This window comes from Marmota flaviventris, chromosome 4, assembly GCF_047511675.1.
Source record: "Marmota flaviventris isolate mMarFla1 chromosome 4, mMarFla1.hap1, whole genome shotgun sequence".
NCBI classification, from domain to species: domain Eukaryota; kingdom Metazoa; phylum Chordata; class Mammalia; order Rodentia; family Sciuridae; genus Marmota; species Marmota flaviventris.
The window spans coordinates 129,789,581-129,811,022 of NC_092501.1; the positions used below are offsets into that span (position 1 = coordinate 129,789,581).

The 21,442-nt window shown below is 31.6% G+C and overlaps 1 long non-coding RNA gene and 1 other non-coding gene across 23 annotated transcripts in view; both read right to left on the minus strand.

Moving 5' to 3' along the window:
* Window positions 1-21,442, minus strand: part of LOC114087342 (uncharacterized) — a 152,288-nt gene that overhangs the window by 85,853 nt on the left and 44,993 nt on the right. For 17 of the 22 annotated variants that reach the window (XR_011707395.1, XR_011707394.1, XR_004618604.2 and 14 more), the window contains exons 2-3: window positions 21,002-21,096; window positions 13,725-13,790 (exon numbers count right to left, since the gene is read on the minus strand). This is a non-coding gene — a long non-coding RNA (uncharacterized lncRNA). Of the gene's footprint in view, window positions 1-13,724; window positions 13,791-17,095; window positions 17,209-21,001; window positions 21,097-21,442 lie in introns of all 22 variants that reach the window. The other 5 variants (XR_011707397.1, XR_003581788.3, XR_003581790.3 and 2 more) reach the window with 2 other exon arrangements.
* Trnag-gcc (transfer RNA glycine (anticodon GCC)) lies at window positions 6,580-6,652 on the minus strand. The gene has a single exon. It is a non-coding gene; the product is annotated as a tRNA-Gly (tRNA).

Consider the following 21,442-nt stretch of genomic DNA (forward strand, 5'->3'; position numbering starts at 1 on the left):
TCCATCTCCAAAACTTTTTCATATTCCCCAATACTATGTCCATTAAACACTAACTGTCCATCACTCCTGACTCTTAGCCCCAAGAAATCTTCATTCTACTCCTATCTCTATGAATTTGACTATTCTAAGTATTTCATATAATTGGAATATAGTATTTGTCCTTTTATATGTGGGATTTTATACTTCATATAACTTTTTCAAGGTTCATCTATGTTGAAGCATGTATCAGAATCTTTCCTTTTTATAGCATTCCATTTTATGTATATGCTATATTGTTTGTCCATTCATCTGATAAGACATTTAGGCTGTTTCTATCTCTTGGCTATTGTGAATCATGCTATGAATAAAGTATTCCTTTGGTACATACCCAAAAATGAAATTGCTGGGTCATATGTTCATTCTGTTTTTAATATTTTTAGGAATTACTGTACTGTCTTCCATGGTGGCTACACTCTTCTACATTCCCACCAGTTTTATTAAGATTTCCAATTTCTATACATTCTTGCCAACATTTACTTTTTCTGATAATAGCTATACTAAATTGGGAGTGGAGTAGTTATGTATTTGTTGTTTTGATTTGAATTTCCTTAATGATTAGTGATGCTAAGCATCTTGCCTTTATTGGTCATTTGTGTGTCTTATTTAGAGAAATGTCTATTTAATTCCTTTGCCAATTTATCATGCTTTTGTTGTTGTTGCTTTTTTATATATTTTGAACATGAACCTCTTATCAGATACATAATTTGCAAACATTTCTCCTAATCTGTGGACTGCCTTTTCAGTGTGTTGACAATATCTTTTGATAAACAAAAGTAAAATCTATTTTTTGTTGTTGCCTGTGTTTTTGGTATCATTTCCAAGAAATAACTGCCAAGTCTGAAGCTTGAAGCTGTTTCCTTCTCCCCTTAAAAAAAAAAATAAATAAATAAATAAAAATAAATAAAAATCACTGGAAATCTTTCAACTTTCTTTCAAGTTATCCCTGGCTGTTTCAGAGCTGGGTCAGAGCTCTTTGAACACCTCCATCTGTGGAGAGTACATAAAATATCTATAATCCTATATCATTACCACTGGAAGTAACCCCTAAATTTGTACATTTTCCCCTGGAGGGTGGGCCATTTCCTGTGGGGAATGGCTTAAGCAGCTTTCCCATAGGCCTGTTGGTTACAGATACCCATGCTCAGTAGTCCATTACAGATATGAGAGACTGGTTCTGGAGAGTGGAGCTTATCCAGAAACACTGGGAAGGACTTTCCCTGCAGGGTGATTTAAATGTTCCAGGCTGGAAGGTGGAGCAAGAAGTGGATAATCCCTAAAACTCTGGGCCACCCTTGATGTCAGTAAACTGGGACATTTTCTCAAAATAAGGAGAGGATATTTCTTCCTCCAGTTTAGAGGTTCTAGGAAAATGGATATAGCCAAAGGGTCCAGGTCAAGGAGAAATGCCGTGACATGAAGATGCTGGGAGTATGTGTGTATTTTTTCCTTGTTTTTGTGTGAGTCTCACAGTTTCAGATCTTATATTTTAGGTCTTGGACCATTCAGAATTAGTTTTTGTATATGGTATAATTTAAGAATGTAATTTTAATTCTTTTCTTTGTGGATATCCAGTTTTCCTAATCCCAGTTGTTGAAAAGATGGTCCTTTCCTCACTGAATAGGGACTTTTGGCATCTCTTGGCACTTTTTTGAAAATCATTTGAAAATATATGCTAGGATTTATTCTGGGCTCTCAACTCTATTTCCATTGGTCTAGATATCTTTATGCCAATACCACACTGTTTTGATTTCCATAGCTTTTGTTTTTAAATCGGGTAGTGTGAAACCTCCAATTCTGTTCTTTTTCAAGATTGTTTTGGTTATTTGGTGTTCCTTGAGATTCCATATAAATCTTAAGTTGGATTTTCCTATTTCTGTAACAAACTGTTGGGATTTTGACAAAGACTGCATTGAATCTGTAGATCACTTTCAGTAGGATTATTATCTTAATGCTAAGTCTTCCAATTCATTAAAATGGGATGTCTTTCCATTTATTTGCCTTAATTTCTTTTAGCAATATTTTATAGTTTGCTATGTACAATTCTTTCACTTCCTTGGCTAAGTTTATTCTAAGTATTTTATTCTTTTTAAAGCTCTGTAAATGGAATTGTTCTCCTAACTTCAATTTTACATTGTTCACTGTTAAGTGTTTAGAAATGCAACTGATTTCTGTGGTGATTTTGTACCTTACAAATTTGCCAAATTTGGCCATCAGTTAAGTTTTTTTTTGTGTGAGGAATCTTAAGGGTTTTCTAAACATAAGATCATGTCAACTGTGAATGAAGAAAATTTAACTTTATAATTACTTTTTATACCTAAAATTGGTTCAAGAGCTGTCTGGTGATCTTGGTTCATTCATTCTATCATTTTCCTAGAAAAATACAAGACAGCTGTTTTCTTTCCCTCTTCAAACTTCCAATACCCGCTCCCCCGCTTTTGTAAAAATATTTTTTAGTTGTCAATGGATCTTTATTTTATTTATTTATATGTAGTGCTGAGAATCAAACCCAGTGCCTCACACATGCTAGGCAAGTGCTCTACCACTGAGCCACAACCCCAGCTCCTAATATTCCCTCCTTTTATCCTTACAAAAAACAGAAGCCATCAGAAGAGAACTTGGCCTAAATTTATCTACATGTATCTATGCCCATATAACTCTTCCATTATGGATAAACCATCACTGTTCCTAAGACAAATCCCTTCCCTTGATTATCAGATTTTTCCCCACTTACTTAAGGATATTTCTTTTAATTCTTTCCTGCATCTTTAATTTTCCTTTCCTTCTTGGTACCAGAGACTGAACCCAGGGTTGCTCAACAACTGGGACACACTCCCATCCCTTTTTATTCTATATTTTGAGACAGGGTCTCAGAAAGTTGCTAAGGGCTTTGAATTTGCCTTCCTCCTGGCTTCAGGCTCCCCAAGCTGCTGGGATTTCAGGCGTGCACTGCATTGCCTGGTTAATTTTCCTGTTTAATGGATAATTTCCAAGAGAAACATGTTGTAATTTCTGTTAGCATTACTTTCTGTGACAATATTGCAATTTTATCTTTAATGTTTTAGTAAACAACCTTAAGATTTCCCATTTTTAATCCTTCTATTTTAAATCTGAAACAGATTCTTCTAAGTTGAAAGCCTGATAAATTTATATTATTAGAATTATTCCCACAAGAAAATATGAAAGAAAATATGAAAATTTTTTATTTAAACATAAGAGCAAATTGAAAGATTCAGTGAAAGAATTCCAGGTAAACAGAGAAGGTACATATCTCTTTCTTTTTGCTCAACAGCAACAATAATCTCCTAGAGTGGTTAAGGTTTGTTTTTTCCTTTCCAATTATTTTCTACCTACCAGCTATCAAAGTTGATCTTATTCTATGACTTCAAGAAGGGGCCACTTTAGTAAATTAACATTTCTTTTGAATCAAGTTTAGACTGTTTCTATGGCACAGGGATATCCATATGCTAATACTTGGCACAAAATATCCTTCTGTGAAACTACACTGCTTTAGGCTTTTTGAATGTTTAACTTTTTTGTGTGTGTGCTCTGGGGATTGAACCTTACTAGAAGTGTTCCACCTTTGAGCTACATCCCTAGCTCTTTTAAATTTTATTTTCAGAAAGGTCTAAGTTGCCCAGGCTAGCCTTGAATTTGTGATTCTCCTGCCTCAGCCTCCTGAGTAATTAGGATGGCAGGTATGCGCTGTGGTGCCCAGCTTAATTTTACTTTTAATCCAGCATCAACATATTAGTGATAGCAATTACTTTTTCTTTTTTTGCAGTGCTAAGGATTAGACCTAGAGCGTAGTATAAGCTAGTAATTTCTTAATTCTGATATGCTGCAAATTTTGCCCTTGAAGCTCTAGGGAACCAGCTATGCTTTAGCCTCTAGGACACAGAATAACTATCCTTGCTTAAGAACAGAATAATGAACAAGCAGTATTATATATTTCAATAATGTATCCAAAGGAAAATTTTAAAACAGCTACTATTTAAATCTGTAAAGGACGACCACATTTTGAGGTCTAATTAAACTATGACAATTTTAACTATCAAGGCATTTTATTTCATTACCCTATTACAAAATTCAAAGCTTTAGTAAATATCCAAGTAAATAAAATTTACAGAAGGCCGATTAAAATTTGTTTTTGCTTTACTTTTGTTTCTTGGATATAATTACTTAAAAACACAGACTACATTTAATAAGAGAAGATTCCTTTAAAACTTAGTGTCAAGATCAGACATGCAATAAAATAGTATTCATACATAATCCAAGAATACAGTTTATAATCTTAAAAACCAAGTTTTTGAATTTAAGTGGATTTAAGGTTTATTTTAGCTGGGGATGTGGTTCAGAGTATTTTCTAAGCATGTATAAAGCCTAAGGCTCAAACACCAGTGGCCCTCTCCCCAATTTTGATGTGATTGAAAGTTTATATTGTTTCTACATTTCCTTTGATTTCTTCTGATGGAAAAATGAATGGGTGAACAATTATTTAATAAGTATCTATGAAGTAGATTTCAACCAAAACAATCTACTTCAGAAAGTGAGGTTAGATATATGCCCCCTAAATGTTGTTTTCCTTACGTACAAAGTTAAACTAATTAGAAGTCAAACATTTCATATATTTCTAAAAGTTTTGGTGACTCTACTCCCTAGACTTGTCTAAATTACAAATATACCATATCAATCAAGAAATGCATCATAAAAATATAATGTGCTATTAGCCACACATTTTTTCCTTAAATACGTTTTGTCTTTTGCATTCTAATTATGAATATGTACCCATTATTCTCAGTGTTTACCCTGTGTCAATTGATAGGTAACAGACAGATATGAGCTGCGGGAAAGTGAGGTTAAAAGTATAATTTTATATAGTATGGGCCTATTGTGCTGAACCCTTCCCCCATGCTTGCTTTTGAAAAGCAATTTACTTGGGACCACTGTGAACTTGTCCTGGCTTAAATCAATAGGATTTGTTACATTTTCAGAAAACAACCTATTATCTGCAGGAGAAATGCAGGCCAGAAGACTCTTCCTAGTCAGTAAGAACACCACAAATTCCCTGAAGGTGGGCATTTTGTGACCTTTACACCATCCAAAGATTCAAGGACTAAGGAAGAAAGAATTTCACAGGTTTGGGCTCCTTCCTAGTCCCTGGAGTCTTCCTAATCAAATCAAAAGAGAGTGGGATTTTCTGGGGCCAACATCTGTATCTCCCTGATTTTAGAGGAGGGTTTCCAAATTCAGCTAATTTCAAACCAGTTATAAACCCCTGGTTATATAAAAAATTTGCCATCCGGCTAGAGATATAATCAGTTGGTAGAGTGTTTGCCTCGCATGCACAAGGCCCTGGATTCAATCCCCAGTGCCACAAAAAATAAACAAAAAAAGAGCCAGAATTAATCTTGTCAGGCACGCCTGTAATCCCAACAGCTCTGGGAAGCTGAGGCTGGAGGATCAAGAGTTCAAAGCCAGCCTGGCAATGATGAGGCACTAAACAACACAGGGAGACTCTGTCTCTAAATAAAATACAAATAGGGCTGGGGATGTGGCTCAGTGGTCACTGGCCCTGAGGTCCTGGTACCAGGAAAAAAATAAAATAAAAAATTGCAGTTCCTTCTGGAGATAGTGGTGGGCTACTCAGTGGCCCATCCTGTATGTTTACCTCTCTTATCTCAATCTCAATGTCCCAAATAAACTGATGCTTGTTTCTTGAGCAGTTGTTCTTGACAGATCTCAAAGATTGGGTGGTCTTTAGGATCCTGAGCCCACTTTGGGTCTGCAGTTTGCTCTCACAGCATTTTTTTTTTTTTTTGGAACTGTGGCTCCAGCCCATGAATCTGGAATATCACACTGCATTACCAACTCTCTTGTAATCAATCATCCAGTAAAACCAATTGATTATTTGCAATCTCAATTCATCTATTTCTTTGCTGTTTTTAGTTTTACACCTTAAAATTAGGCCTAAGTACCTTATACCTACAATCACATTTCAACTAGACTTCCTATGTTTAGTTAATAAACTTCCTTAGTAGAGTCTCTACTTTTCTGAGTATTAATGTCTATACTAGGATCTATCTATTATTTCCTATTTCTTTCCAATGGAAACACGCTACCATTCTAGTTAAAGGCTCTCTTTTAAGAAATATGACAACCAAATACAGTATGTAGACCTTTCTGAAACAATCAGAAATTTTAACAGGAACTGGATATTTAAATAAGGGCTTAATATGTGAGTGTGTTGACAAGTATGGTGGTTATATGTTTAAGAAAAAAGGTCCCTATATTAATGAGAAGTTAATGAAATATTTATGAGAGGACAAAAGATTGATTAAGCATGGTCATCCTGGTCACTAGGTAAGAATGAAATTGGAAGAAATAAATCAGTGATCATTTGGTTGCAGTTATTATCCTCTTTCAGTTTGTGATTTTTCAAAGCTACCCCTGAAGAACTGAGGTGTTTATACAACAAAATTATTATTTTTTAAATAATGATTTTTAAAAAATTGTTGATGGACCTTTATTTTATATATTTGTATGTGGTGCTGAGATTCGAACTCAGTGCCTCTTACATGGCAGGCAAGTGCTCTACCACTGAGCCACAACCCCAGCAGGAACAAAATTATTTTCTAATTCTTTTCCCCTCTAAACTGAATATACTTACCAGATCTTTGACTCTTCACTAAAGCTACTGCTGGAGGCTAAGTATTCACTACTCCCATTTCCATTGTTTCTTTTTGTTGTTGTTGTTACCAGGGATTAAACCCCAGGGAGCTTAACCACTGACCCACATCCCCCCAGTCCTTTTAATCTTTTGAGACAGGGTCTCACTAAAGTGATGAGGCTGGCTTGGAACTTGAAAACCTCCTGCCTCAGCTTCCTGAACCACTGGGATTACATTTCCATTTACACCTACTTTTAAGGACAATTTGTCTATTTTTTTCCCAGTGGATTTTCACCTCAACTTTTCTAGCTGATGCTGAATTGTCTATTAGCTAATAAATTTTGAATATAGACAGTTGTTCTCGGTATTACTATGTTGGGTAAGTAACTGAACTAGTATATGGCCAATTGTTTTCTGGTGTGGTCCATGTCATTTCTCTATTTCTGTATCTTAGTCCACTGGAAATACTGTGCCTCTATTCCTTAAAATCTCTGCTTGAGTTTACTGATTAAAAGAAAAGCTATGGAAAGAGTCCTAATGATTAGATGTAGAACCAAAGGGAAGAGCTACTAAGAAAAAAGAAAACAATACCATTCAGTTCTTGGTCTTTATCTTAATATAACAGTCATAGTTTCAAGTCTTGTGGTTTACATTCTAGGCTGTGAACAGTTAATTATTTTTTACTGGATTTTGATATAGCTCAACTTTCCATTCCAATGCTATTGTGGAAAAAAAAAAAAATTCATTTTGAAAGGTGAGACACCAAGATAATTGTCTTTAGAAGTCAACTTGAATATAGACCTGAGTAGAATCTTTACTTTGTTTTCTTTCTATAATACAAAACAGAATTTAATACAATTATAGTAAAACACAAATTATATTTTTACCCCTCTGTAAATAATTTACAATTCTAACTTTGTTTCCATTAACATTCTTTTGTTTAGACATATTTACTTTCTTTCTTATAAGTGCTCTAGAATCAGCTCATATAGTTTATATAAAGCATTACTAGATTTAACATTCAGAAATTTTAGACATGCTGCCTAAACTATATAATCATCCTGACTATATTAGAACCATTGGTCAATTTCTACATTTTAAAACTTATTATCAATATAATAAGCAACAGACATAGTTTATTGAGGCAGCAATTCAGAACAGTGAATCTCAAGCCAAAAGACATATGATGGAATTCACCCTTGTGAATTCCTATCTTGGTTAAGTTATTTCAATATATAAACCTTCTGGTTCCTCTTCTGAAAACTGGGGCAATTAATGTCTACTTCATAACACTGTCATTTAGATTGTTTAATCAATCACAAACTTACAGAAGCATATCTAGTAGTGAATATATGTGTTTATTAAATGTCTGCCAAATCTAGATTTTATAGTATGATTTGAAATTTCTGACAAACTTAAGTGTTTTAGTGGACTGCAGCAGTTCAACATGAAGCAACAAAGTTAATGATAAAGAAAAACCAGTGCAATCAGGCTGTGTTACCGAAGCACCTGATTCAAAAGAGATGCACCATACTTTGTACTTTGGCCAAACTGAATATACTGGATCTGGTTTTATAAACAATATTTTAAAAGGAATAACACAAAATGCAGCCAATTTAACTGGAATATACAGGATACATATAATCTAAAATTGACGCTTATGAGAACCAGTGTAAGGAACTGGTGGGTATGTTCAGGCTAGAGAAAAGATATAAAACCTATTTTTAGAAGATTTATCTGGGATTAAAGAATGAAGTTCTACACTAAGGTGAAACCTGCCCTGTTATGATAATTTTATTTTCTATCAATTATCATCAACATCAATAATATTAAAGTGTATTTATGGGCCTGGGTTGTAGCTCAGTGGTGGAGTACTTGCTCAGTGTGTGTGAGACCTGAGTTTCATCCTCAGCACCACATATAAATAAATAAAAAACAAAGGCCATTGACAACTAAAATAAATTAATAAATAAAAATAAAAATAAAAGATAATGGCTTTCTTAATATTTCATGGCTAAAAATAAGTAAAGATCTATTTAGAGTAAAATTGACTGTTAGGGGTTGGAGATATAGCTCAGATGGTAGAATGCTTGCCTTGTATGCACAAGGCCCTGGGTTCGATCCCCAGCACCACAAAAAAAATTTGACTTTCAGAAACTTTCAGTTTATTTTTGCATTATTTAGCTTTCTGTTACCATGATAAAATACTTAAGACTTAAAGGAAAAAAAAAATTTTTTTTTTTTTAATGGTTTCCATCCATGGTCTGTTGACTCTACAACGGCACAGTATATCATGGGGGAACATGTGGAAGAGGAAGCTTGTTCACCTCATAGTGGCCAAGAAACACTCAGGGAGACAGGAAGGCATCAGGGTTCCAATATTCTCTTGAAGGGCATGCCCCCAATAACACAACTTTCTCCAGTAGGCCCACCTCTGAAAGGTTCAATCATTTCCCAACAGTGCCACAGGCTTGCCATCAATTCTTCATTTAACATTTGGGTCTTTGGGTAACATTTCCACATCATAAGAACTTTATTAAGTTGTCCTATTAAAGATATGGAGGGTAAACTGCCAATTTAAAATTCTAAATAGTGAGGCACCAAATACCAGTGGCATAAAGAATCAACTTGAATAGCCAAAGGATATGAAAAACTGAAGAAAAAAAATTAATAAATTGAAATCCAGATAGTCTTTGATATTAACGTCTCCTAAACTTTTAAATGTAGGTTCTAAAATTTGACTAGTGGTAATTTGACTAGTCACTGGAAAATCATGGCATTCTTTGTAGTAAATACTATTAAATATTTCAAAACTTCATTTTCATTAATTAACTACAAATAATCTCACTATCATAGAAGATATTTTAAAGAAACTTGTTTTAATGATATGTCAAGAGCTATGTAATGTTTTGAACAACTAATAATAATAAAAAAAGAAGCTTGTTTTAATAACCAAAATAAGCATAAATTTATTTGCTGAAGATAAAAGAGTGAAACTGATAATTTAGGCCAAGTCAGGCCTCTAAAACATGAATATATATTTAAATTTCTTGATCAATTTATTTCTTTTTTACATGGAGATAAATTTAAAAACTCAAGTTTCAGAATAGTAGGTAAGGACAAGTTTACATCAAATGTCCAGGTGACTTACTGTATGTATGCACAAAGCTTGAAATCCCTATTCACTAGAGTTTATTATATTTGCATATGTAAGTTTCTATTTAAATCAGGTCTATGGTATAAAATTCTGCCTTGTTTAGTTTTCCTAAGAAAACATCCAAAATAACTTCATAAATAAGAAATTCCCTATTACTTTTCTTTGAATTCATATAGAAACTGAGAAATTGTTCATAGTGGGAAAACAAAGAGTTCATTTTTACACTAAAATCAAAATTTTATGGCTCTGATTTTGCTAAAAGCAGAAATATAGCTATGATCTAAACCAAAAAGCTCAGATTTAACTCAATCATTCTGCTAAACATATACATGTCAAACGTATAAGGTTTTGAGGACAAAGAACACATGATATTTGATTAAGCACTAATTCCTAAAAATAGCAGTTATTAGAACAATGAGAAACAGGGCACACTGTAAACTTTTCCTATGTTCATAAATTAAAGAACAATATTTAACTTTAAGGAGCTGTATGTATTTACTAAATTAAAAGTAATTAATCTTATCAGGTTTATATGACATCCTCTTTACCAAATGCTGATATTAGCTGGTATCCTTGTGAACACCCTTCACCACTAATCTAACTGCCAAATAAGCAATTTATTTTTTCTTTTTGGCACATACCTTTCTCCCAGAAAACATTCCCACTTAAAACAAAAATTATTCACGATAATTAAATTTCCTCATGAGAGATGCAGACAGTGATTTATATAAGACTAAATTTCCTACACAAATGAATTAAAAATAGATTTCCAGGGGCTGGGATTATGGCTCAGCAGTAGAGCACTCGCCTAGCACATGCGAGGCCCTGGGTTCAATCTTCAGCATCACATAATAATAAATAAATAAAATAAAGATATTGTGTCCAACTACAACTAAAAAAATAAATATTTTAAAAAACAGATTTCCAGTTGTCTAGTACATGATAATCATATTAAATTTTTATTGAAAGAAAAACAGATTTTATATCACTTACTCTACCATCAATTACTTACTGCCCCACTGATAAAAACATTCTGATTTTTTTTCAGTACTTCCAGTCAGTCTTATTACATTTATACTACATATAATTCAACCACTGATAGTATTTTCTAGACTGCTTTAATGACATGTTAATGTTTTATTGCTAACTTGACAACATTTCTAAACCTTATCTATTTTCCTACATGGGAAATAGTTGTCACTTTTTACTAAGATAGCTTTTGAGAGCAGGCACATTTAATGTCTCCTGAATTAAGAAGTACTTTTTCTTTATCCTTAGTACTTTATAGGACTACCAACAATGATGACATTGAATGGTGGATTGGTGGATTTTCTGCTTTATCTCTAGTTTTCCTATTTATGAAAGTCAATGTCTTTAAGATCCTTTTTTTTTTAATTAAGATTTATGTATCCAAAAATGCAATATAAAGAATAAAAATAGTTCAAAATGGAAAAAGTGAAGAAAACAGAAAAGGTAAAACTATTTCTGAGTTTTTTGTTAGCCATCAAAATTTTAAATCTTTCATCCAAAATCACACTTGAAAAATATACCATCTCTTTACTTAATTTGGAAAAAATGAATCCAATATATTATCTTTATTTAATTATGACAGTATTTAATATATGAATGCTACTATGCCACATTTTTTGGGCACAAATTTCACAAATAAATAAAAATCATTCATTTATAAAAATCACTGGTTGTGGCTTAGTGGTAGAACGCTCGCCTAACATGTGTGTGGCACTGAGTTCGATCCTCAGTACCACATAAAAATAAATAAATAAATAAAGGTATTGTTTCTAACTACAACTAAAAAATAAACATTAAAAAAAAAAATCACTCTCTAAAAGCAACTATGCCATTAAAATAAACACTAAAAAGAGAAATGGAGACAAACACACTTAACATATGATCATTATAGACCTATTTTTCTGGATATTATTTAATTGGAAATATTATCATTTTAGAATCTATGATTTAGTGGAATTCCAAGAATACTACCTACAGAAAGCATTCCAATGATGAATAATGCAAATGACATATTAAAAGTGTTGGAGAAGAGCCAAATCAGGCTGTTTGCTTAGAAATTTATAAAGGAGATGAAATGGGGTTAAAAAATGACATCTGGGGGCTGGGTTTGTGGCTCAGTGGTAGAGTGCTTGCCTTGCATGCATGAGGCACTGGGTTTGATCCTCAGCACCACATAAGAATAAATAAAATAAAGATATTGTGTGCATCTATAACTAAAAAAAGTATTTTTTTTTAAAAAGTATATGACATCTGTGCTTATAAGTCAGTCAAGAAGATAAATGATACCTCTTTCTTTTTTATTCTGGAAATTGAATTCAGAGGTGCTTTGCAACAGCTATATTTGCAGTACTTTTATTTTTTGAGACAGGGTTTTGCTAAATTGTTGAGGGTCTTGCTAAGTTGCTAAGGCTGGCCTTGAATTTGTGATCCTCCTGCCTTAGACTCATGAGTTGTTAGAATTACAGGTGTGTGCTACTGTATCCAGCTTCTCTCTTTTTGAAAAGTGGACTCTTCTCCAGTCTACAGTATAAGCGCAATATCAATGAAAAATATTTCTTTTTCTAAGAGGTAAGTTGAAGAAAGGCTATACTGGCTTCTAAGGGACCAATTAATGAACCCAAGCCTGGCTTACACAGAATTCTTTAGGGATTTGCGAATATTCCCATTCTAATTTTTCAGAGATAAAAATATGAAGGGAAAAAAATTAGAAAAGAAAATGACCTATGGCATTTGGCTACCTTTGCAAACTAGCCCATTATTAACTATTTTCATATTTAAATGACCCTTTCTCCCCCAAGAACTCTCACTACTTATGAGTCGAATGGCCAATCTTTTATGACCAAAAGGTTACCTACCAACAAACATGTGATCTGAGCTACCAATGCAATGTGTGAGATAATGTAAGGGAAGCATCTGAAGCACTAGTTTTCATTTAAAAAGGCCATGTCTCAACACCATCAGGAACAAGAACAGAAACAGTTTAAGATTTCTTTAGATAGAGTTAGCTCAAGGAATGGATAGAAATGAATCTTTTTGGTAACTCATTTTAGGGTATGAAATACTTTTAGGAAGTAAGCATCTGTGTATTTAACATGACTTTGATCTATGAGTTTTTCTAGATGTATGATTTTAGCTAGCCTGTTAGAATTATAAAATTTATAAATTCTCAAAAATTAAATGAATCAGGAGAAAAATGTTTCTTATTCTAAGAAAGAGGAGTGCAAATGCATATATGAAAGGAAGAAAAAGGGACTGCTTTCCGGTGTTTACTCCTTCCTGAAGTTTTAATAGCAAAATGTAAAGCTCCGAACAAAAAAGTCTCAAGTGTAATTGAATGCAATGTAAGAACAAATTTAAAAAAATTTCAAGTGAAGAGGCTATTCTCTCAATTTATAAAATCATAAGATCAATAAACCTGGATAATGACAATAAAAAAGACCACTACTTAAGGCTGGGATTGTGACTCAGTGATATAGCGCTTGCCTAGCACATGTGAGGCACTGGGGGTTGATCCTCACCACCACATAAAAATAAATATATAAAATAAAGTTATTAAAAAAACAAAAATTACTTATTTGTAAATTCCTTTGAAGGGAAAAGATTTTAAATTGTGACTCTCAGAGATGACAGAAAACTTACCCAAGGCAACAGCATTATCCTTGCTCCAAATTATATTAAACTAACATCAACCTTAATGTGTAGAGGACTAAGGGGGAGAGTAAAAAGTAAACATTCTAGGATGAATAGAAAAAAAGGATCAGAAACAAACCTAAATATGATACCAAACTAACTTTTATAGCAATGGTACATGGGCTCAGAATTAATACTCACAAGGTAAGAATTCCTGGGCTAGTAGGGAGCTGTTTTATTGTGGTCTTCATTTTGTCATTATTAAACCTAGGAAAAAAATAAGAGTAAACTTTAAAAATTTGATCACAGAAATTAGAACATTTAACTGACATTGTTGACAGTCATTGTTTTCTGAACACTTAACTGAGGTTAACAGTCATTGTTTTCTGATCTTCTTATATCAGAGAAAAATCAGATTATAAATACCCAGCAGCAACATTTCTCTATTTCAATCCCATGCACTGTAATTAGTTTTTAAAATTTGCTTTTCTATTACTTTACCTTTTAGAAGTTTAAAAGTCAAAGTTTAACTTATAGCATGATGAGCTTCTGGAGGAGATCATATAATTGCAGGTATTTTAAGTTAAGGCACGATCATATCCTGAGATTTCACACACATATTTGCAAAATCTACAGTCTATATATTGCCAATTCAAGAATTATATTGTTATGTAATATATAAGTAGAGTATAAATACAAAACTAGGAAGTTTTGTATTTATACTCTATTTAAGTAAGCTGGAAACTGAAAATATATTATGATGCTATGAGTAAAACTAAAGAAAATATAGTTGTTAAATTGCCTAGATCAAAGAGTAAATGAAAGGGTAATGATAAGAAGAAATTGTTTCCATGGTGTATTTACTTGCCATTGTTTCCTAAGATGTAACCCCTACTTGATTTTTTTTTTTTTTTTGTACTGGGGATTGAACTCAAGGGCCCTCTACCACTGAGCCACATCACCAGCCCTATTTTGTATTTTATTTAACAACAGGGTCTCACCGAGTTGGTTAGCACCTCGTCTTTGCTGAGGCTGGCTTTGAACTTGAAAACTGCTGGGATTACAGGCGTGAGCCATCATGCCTGGCCCAACTTAATTTTGATATATCTCCTATGCATGTTTTTGTACTATTACTACAAATTCTGCTCCTTAAAAGCTTATATACATGGCGTCATATGGACGTCTAATCTTTTATATAAAAGATACTATTACCTACTTTTCACCAAAAAGTGAGTTTTATAATCCTTTCTTTTGAAATACACCTTATTTAGAGACAGGGTCTCACTGAGTTGGTTAGCACCAATCAATAATGTTATACTGAATATAACTTCTCCATAAAGTAGTTTTTGTTTGTGTAAGAAGGTTATCTATGATGATACACATAGCTCTCATTTTAATAGCTATATAGTTCACCATGAGACTGTGTCATAATTTACCATTCTCTTGTTGCTTAGTATTTTTACTGGTTTCAAAAATTTTTTTCTTATAAAACATAAATAAGTTTCTTCTTTTTCCATATGTCTGAGTTTATCTAGAGAATCTAGGAATGTATTGAGTTCAAGTCTACTGTATTTTCAACTTTACTATAGGATATAATTAAATTCGTCCACAATAGCATATGAAAAGTTCTCCTTTTCATATATTTACAACACTTGACAGTACATTTAAGAAAAACAGCTACTATCTATATGAATATTTAAAAAATTCTTTTATGTGATCAATTCCTTCATCTAATATATATCTTACATAAGAATACTAAAAATTCCAAACAAATATAATAGACTAAAATTTGGCCAGAGGCACTTGCAAAAAAATAAGGCTCGGATAATGTGTTTTTCCTCATGATTGAGGAAATACCAATACTATTGTTACAAAAATGATTATTAATTAAATACTGAGCTTAGTCAGATCCAAAATGACCAAAGAGGAAAAAATGCAAGAGAAGTAAATGGTTTATTGGTGTGGATAGTCCTCCCCCTTTCATTTCGGGAAGTGTTTCTCACGTAATACTCCTAAAAAGAAGAAAAAGCTCTCTTTAAGCTTGTAAAACCCACAAATTCCTGAGCCCAGATCTGCCAGAGGTTCTGATATAGCAGGTCTGGAAAAATGCTTTATTTCAAGTTATTCTGGTACAGGTGGTCCACACACATTAAGGTATAACTAATGGGAAAAAAAAGGTGTTATTTCAAAATAAAGGATTACATAACTCACTTTTTGGTGAAAAGTAGGCAATAGTAACTAATATGTTCTCTGTTACATAGACATATTTTAAAAAAGCTACTCTAGCACTAACTCAGGAGGGAAAAAAAAAGAAAATCTCAATTTATGATTGAATATGCTTGACTTCACAGTGCCAGAATAGACTGTGAGCTCATTAATTATTTCAGTTAAATAAGCACATCCTGACAGAAGTTTTTTGGTACTAATACCAGAGAAATAATATTCTGAGTTTACTATTATTGGCAAAAGAAAACATTAAGAGTGGGTATGATCAGGAATGATTTAAAAAAAAAAAACAAAATTTTATTTTATTTATTGTTATGTGGTGCTGAGGCTTGAACCCAGTGCCTTGCACATGTTAGGCGAGTGCTCTACCGCTGAGCCCTAGCCCCAGCGCCAGCCCCAGCCCCAGCCCCTGATCAGGAATGATTTTAATGAAGATGACCAGGAAGAAATTATGGTTACTTTAAAAAAATAATTCTATTGCACATGGCAGGCTTCAAATTGGGACATTAGGCTTTTACACTAAGACAAAATGTTACCTGTAGTTTCCTACCAACAATTTTACAAGTGAAATCAGAACCTTAATAGAAGTCCAATATTTATTTTCTTCCAACTATAATCTATTGGAACAATTTAGATATAAAAAAGGAAAAAATATTTTAATATTTAGGTTAAGGAAAGTGTGACTTTGTATAAATTCAAATTGTAAAATTGAGAACACCTTTTTATATTATTTGAAATTAAATTTAGATTTAATAAAAAAGATTTAGAATATGGCATGACATTACTGTAATAATGAGAAATAGCAAACCCTGTAATAGAAATAGAAAAATTTAATAATGAGAAAAAATAAGACAAGTTTTCACCTGTGGTCTGCCTTGTATCTAGTTATTTACAACATTAAGTAATGTAGGATTTTTTTTTAAAATTATAGCAAAATCAATAAGAATTCAACCTTGTTTAGAGTATGCTATAAAACAAAGACAACACAGGCTCAGAATATGGCCCCAAAGTGAAAGATACACTCTTGTGTGCCACAGTCAACTTTCCTTTTCTTTATCCTAAATTGTGGTATCAGCAACTAATTATTTTTTCCAGTATATCAGTTTAAAAGTGAAAACCATGAAACATACTATATATACTTCTAGAAGTCAGTATTCCATTCTAAACAAATGAAATTATCTAAATTAAAACAAAATGAACTAAACCCACATAGTAAATAGTAAAAAATAATAGCCTAAGAACTATAGCATCTTCTCTTTATGAGGCACTGGGAAGAAAATATCTTTCTGTCAAAGAATATATTCTACAAATTATATATGGGTACAGAGACAGTTGTGCCCTTCAACCTGGCCTGTAAAAAATGATGGGTGCAGGCTTCTTTGACGATCATTTCCGCATATTGATGCTATTCTGTAGAACAGCTGACAGGCAGCAGCAATCTCCTAGCCCTTGCTCCCAGCTGGAACAGACAAGAACAAGGGATGTGGTAGTAATACTTGTTTGTTCACTGTTGCTGCTTCTGCTGCTTAAGCAGCAAGTTGACAAAATTGCATGCAACTAATACAGAGAGAAAAAAACTGGTTCAGGCTAAACCTACTTACCAAGTTTGCTTATAGCACTAGACAAATTGTTTTAAGAAATATATTTTTTTCCTTAAAAAGAGATAGAAAGTGAAGAAAAGACAAAATTCATGTTTCGGTTAGAAAGAGAATTTATAATATCTAAGGAAAAAAAATAATAATATTCAGCTCCTTAGTTTAGATTTAACTGCTCAATTAACAAATTCTCTGAAAGAGTTTTTAGCCATTTGTCAGGGTGAATGCATAAAGAGAGTACCTTCCCTAACTATTCCCTAGGAAATAAAGTGTTCAAACTTCAATCAAGAAATGAAATTATATTTTGCTTATAAAATGCCCCTAGCTCCCTTCTAGGTACCACGTATCTAATCACCACCATATATTTGATTTTAGACTATTAGCAAAGAATAAGTTTAGCCATAAAGATTTAACAAAAATTCCCAACAATTAAAAAAAAAAATTTCCACAAGCAATTTACCTACTTTAAATGGGTAATATAGAACTAAAAACTTGGTAAGTACATAGCAGCAAATAATGAAAAACAGAAATAGAAATATTTATTCTGTTAAATTACCTTTAAATACAATATGCTACTTATAGACCTATATATAAACTTAAGTTTAAATGAGAGTCATCTTTTAGCACCGTAAGCAATTTTTAATTCAGAAAAATATAAAGTCAAAAAAATCTGGACAATTAATATTATAAAACAAACAAATCTATACAGAATTGGCTGGCAAATTTAAATAGTAAAAAAGTATGAACAGCAATGTTTTAAATTCAGATATTTTGTAAAAAACAACAGCCAACTTCAATCTTTCATTTTTATCACAATTGAAAAGTATTTTTTCTGCATGGCTCAGTAAGAAATATTGTTAATAGTAAATATAAATATTTCTGAAGATGACAGTCTAACAAGAAAACTGCATATATTTATTTAGTATGAAAAGTTGTAAATAGAAAAAACTAACAAAAACTAAAGAGTTTCTTAAAATTTATTTAAAAATGGAAATGAGTTATTTTCAGAAATCGCATCTGAAAGATACTGCAAGTTTTTCCTCCAAGTGATTCTAACCACAAAAATAAGAAAGTAAAACCAACTTTAATAATATGCTAATGTAATTTTAAAAATGCAGTTTGTAGTGATGAGAACAGAAATTCTACCTCAAAATGATATTGAATAAAAATTTAAAACCCTCACATTAATTAAATGTTTCCTTTTAAAAAATGCTGATCAGAAAATATTAATTTTGATACATTAGGTCTTATTTGAAGACAAACAATAGAAATAGGTTACGGGTGTTATTTGCAAAAACACACAAAAATACATACAAAATTGGTTCAATAAACATTTAAATAATTTTAAACTAAAAAAGGTAATTATATCTATTATTTCACAAATCCTCAGCAACATTCTAAAACTTTTATCAAATAAAAATATCATAATTGACAAATTGCTTAAAATATTTTATATTTATACATCACAAATAATGAATAATTCCAAGTTCCTTCATCTGTAGATATATTAAATTACATCTAGTTTATTCAAATATTCTAAAAAAACTTTTTCAGTAAGACAGAAAGAGTGACAGTATAACTGTATTTTACAATGAATAATTTTTTATTGAAAGTGAATTTTATTTAAATTCCTTAGGCATTTAACCAAAAGTTTAAATAAATATTGTACAAATGAGATACAAATCTATCACTGAAAAAAAAATAAATTAACACAATAAATTTCTTCACCCAAATTCTGACATAATGAACTACATCTAAGCTTAATTAGATAATCAGATTTGCCAAATCACAACAGTCCAAGTTTTAAAGGGGTGGTTAGGAGAGACTCATTCACACATAAGAGTAAAAGCCAATTTTTATTAACTGCCTTCTAAAGTAACACATACTACTAATTAGGTTAAAGTTCCTTACCCTGTGAAAAGTAACCAAATATACTAAAATGGTTAATATCTACATTGATGCTTTTAATATTAAATTGTTTAAAAAGCTTATTAGTTTATAAGACAGAGTATGTAACCGTAGAGAGAATAATGATGATGCTAAATTGTTGTGTCCAAATAATAAGTTCTGACACTTTCAAAGATCACAATTCAAATTCTTTAAATTAGGAACAACTCTGTGATTTATATCTTTATCTACAATACAAACTCATATACTGTTGCTTTTCCTGCAACTCATTAAAGCCATGTCAAAGATTATGGATTGAAAATAACAAATTAAACTGGTATCTTTTTCAAATACTCAGATAAACATATTTTTCAGTTTCATCTTTATTCTCTCTAACCTGGAAAGCACTGGTTAAGTGAGATGGGAAAATTTTATTTCTATTTGTCCAATTAAAAATGAACTGCTTCTTTATAATATTCTAAAACCAAAGGTATGAAGACATTCTTTATTTTTTATTTATTTATCTCCAACAACCACCTTACAGTATGATGCCACCAATATAAAAGTACCAGAACTTCTAAACTGATTTCTATTAAAATGAGACATTTTATTTATTCTGTTAATATTCACATTGGATTTTCTAACATCTAATAATACAAAAAATCAAATTTCAGTTTTTGGTATTTTGATAAGAATTACAATGTTCAAACTTTCTTAAACACATCAGAGAATGTTTTAAAATTTTTACACTGTTTAAATTTGAAGCAGTTCTATGATCATAATCATAATTAACTTACTCTAAGACCAAATTACTTTTTCTTATAAAAACAAACTTTTGGGATTTCTTGTATCTGAAGTGTATAAAGTAAATACTTTTTACATGAAAAAATTTAAAGAAAAATTGTAGTATGTTGTATTTTAGCAACTATTTAGCAAGTAGCATTAAAAAAAAAAATATATATATATATATAAAAGAACTAACCAAGTAATACTTAGTAAAACTGTTCAGTAAGTTCATTTTCACTATACCAGGTTACCATTTAGATAACAAAATTGCATTAGCTAAATACTATATGAATTTTTCAACTAACACTGTAAAAATCAAAAATAAATATGCCAGAAAAATGGTTCTGGGATAAAGTATTTTGGAGGTTAAGACAAAAGTCATTAGAGGTCTAGGTATTCTACAATTTTATTAAAGAGGTTGCAACTTTTTATATGAACAACTAATAATCAGAGTATGAGTAAGATACTAGTTTCTGCTTAAGAAAGTGAGTTTTTCAGTTTCAGCCAAATTGATACTTTTGATTAGGATAGTACTTGGAAATTTTAAATTCTCTTATTTAAAATATTCTCATTAATCTTATCTAAATTTGTGGATTCTACCTACCTCTCTACCTGTTAAAAAAGCCAAGCACCAAATTTCATTAGACTTAAACCCTCCATTTTATAAAAAAAGTCTACTACATATTTAATTATTATACACACTGTAATAATACTCTTTAGAAAAAAAGTTATTATATATACTTATCTTGGGAATAAATAAAAGAATTAGATCTTAATACAATACCATGAGAATATAATCTATATTAAAAAATCTGGAGTTTTAATAAGCAAGACAACTTAATATGGGTCACTTCACACAATAATTTCTTTTAATTCTTTATTTACTGATTTTAGTTTACCCCAAAGTTTCAATGTTACCAATTGACAAGTCCAATTACATTGCAAATATATAAAATTATATGCTTTTAAAATATGTTATTATACCTTAATCTCCTATCATGTTCCAAAGCATTATGTGTGTATTCAATCAAAGAAGTTAGATTGTTTTCCAGAATTGGCTCTCTCCTAAAGGTCAAAACCTGCAATAAAAATGTCATGTATTATAGCATGAAGACATTGAACAGATTTGTTTCCTTCAGTTCCACAACAGATCCCTGAACACAAAGGTAAAGTTTTCAAAATGACCCCAATCCTGCCAATGTTCAAAGAAGTCCCAACAGGAAAATGATATTTTTAAAACAGAAATAACTTGATTATAAACACCTGTGATATGCTTTATCATCTGAAGCCTCTTCAAACAAGTCAGATTAATATGTTTCTGCTTTCATTTCTCTTTAGGGCATTCACTTTCAAAGAGGTGTGAATGAGTTTATGTATATAGATATCTGTGAAGGACTGGTAAAGGGAGACTTTTTAAGGAATAAA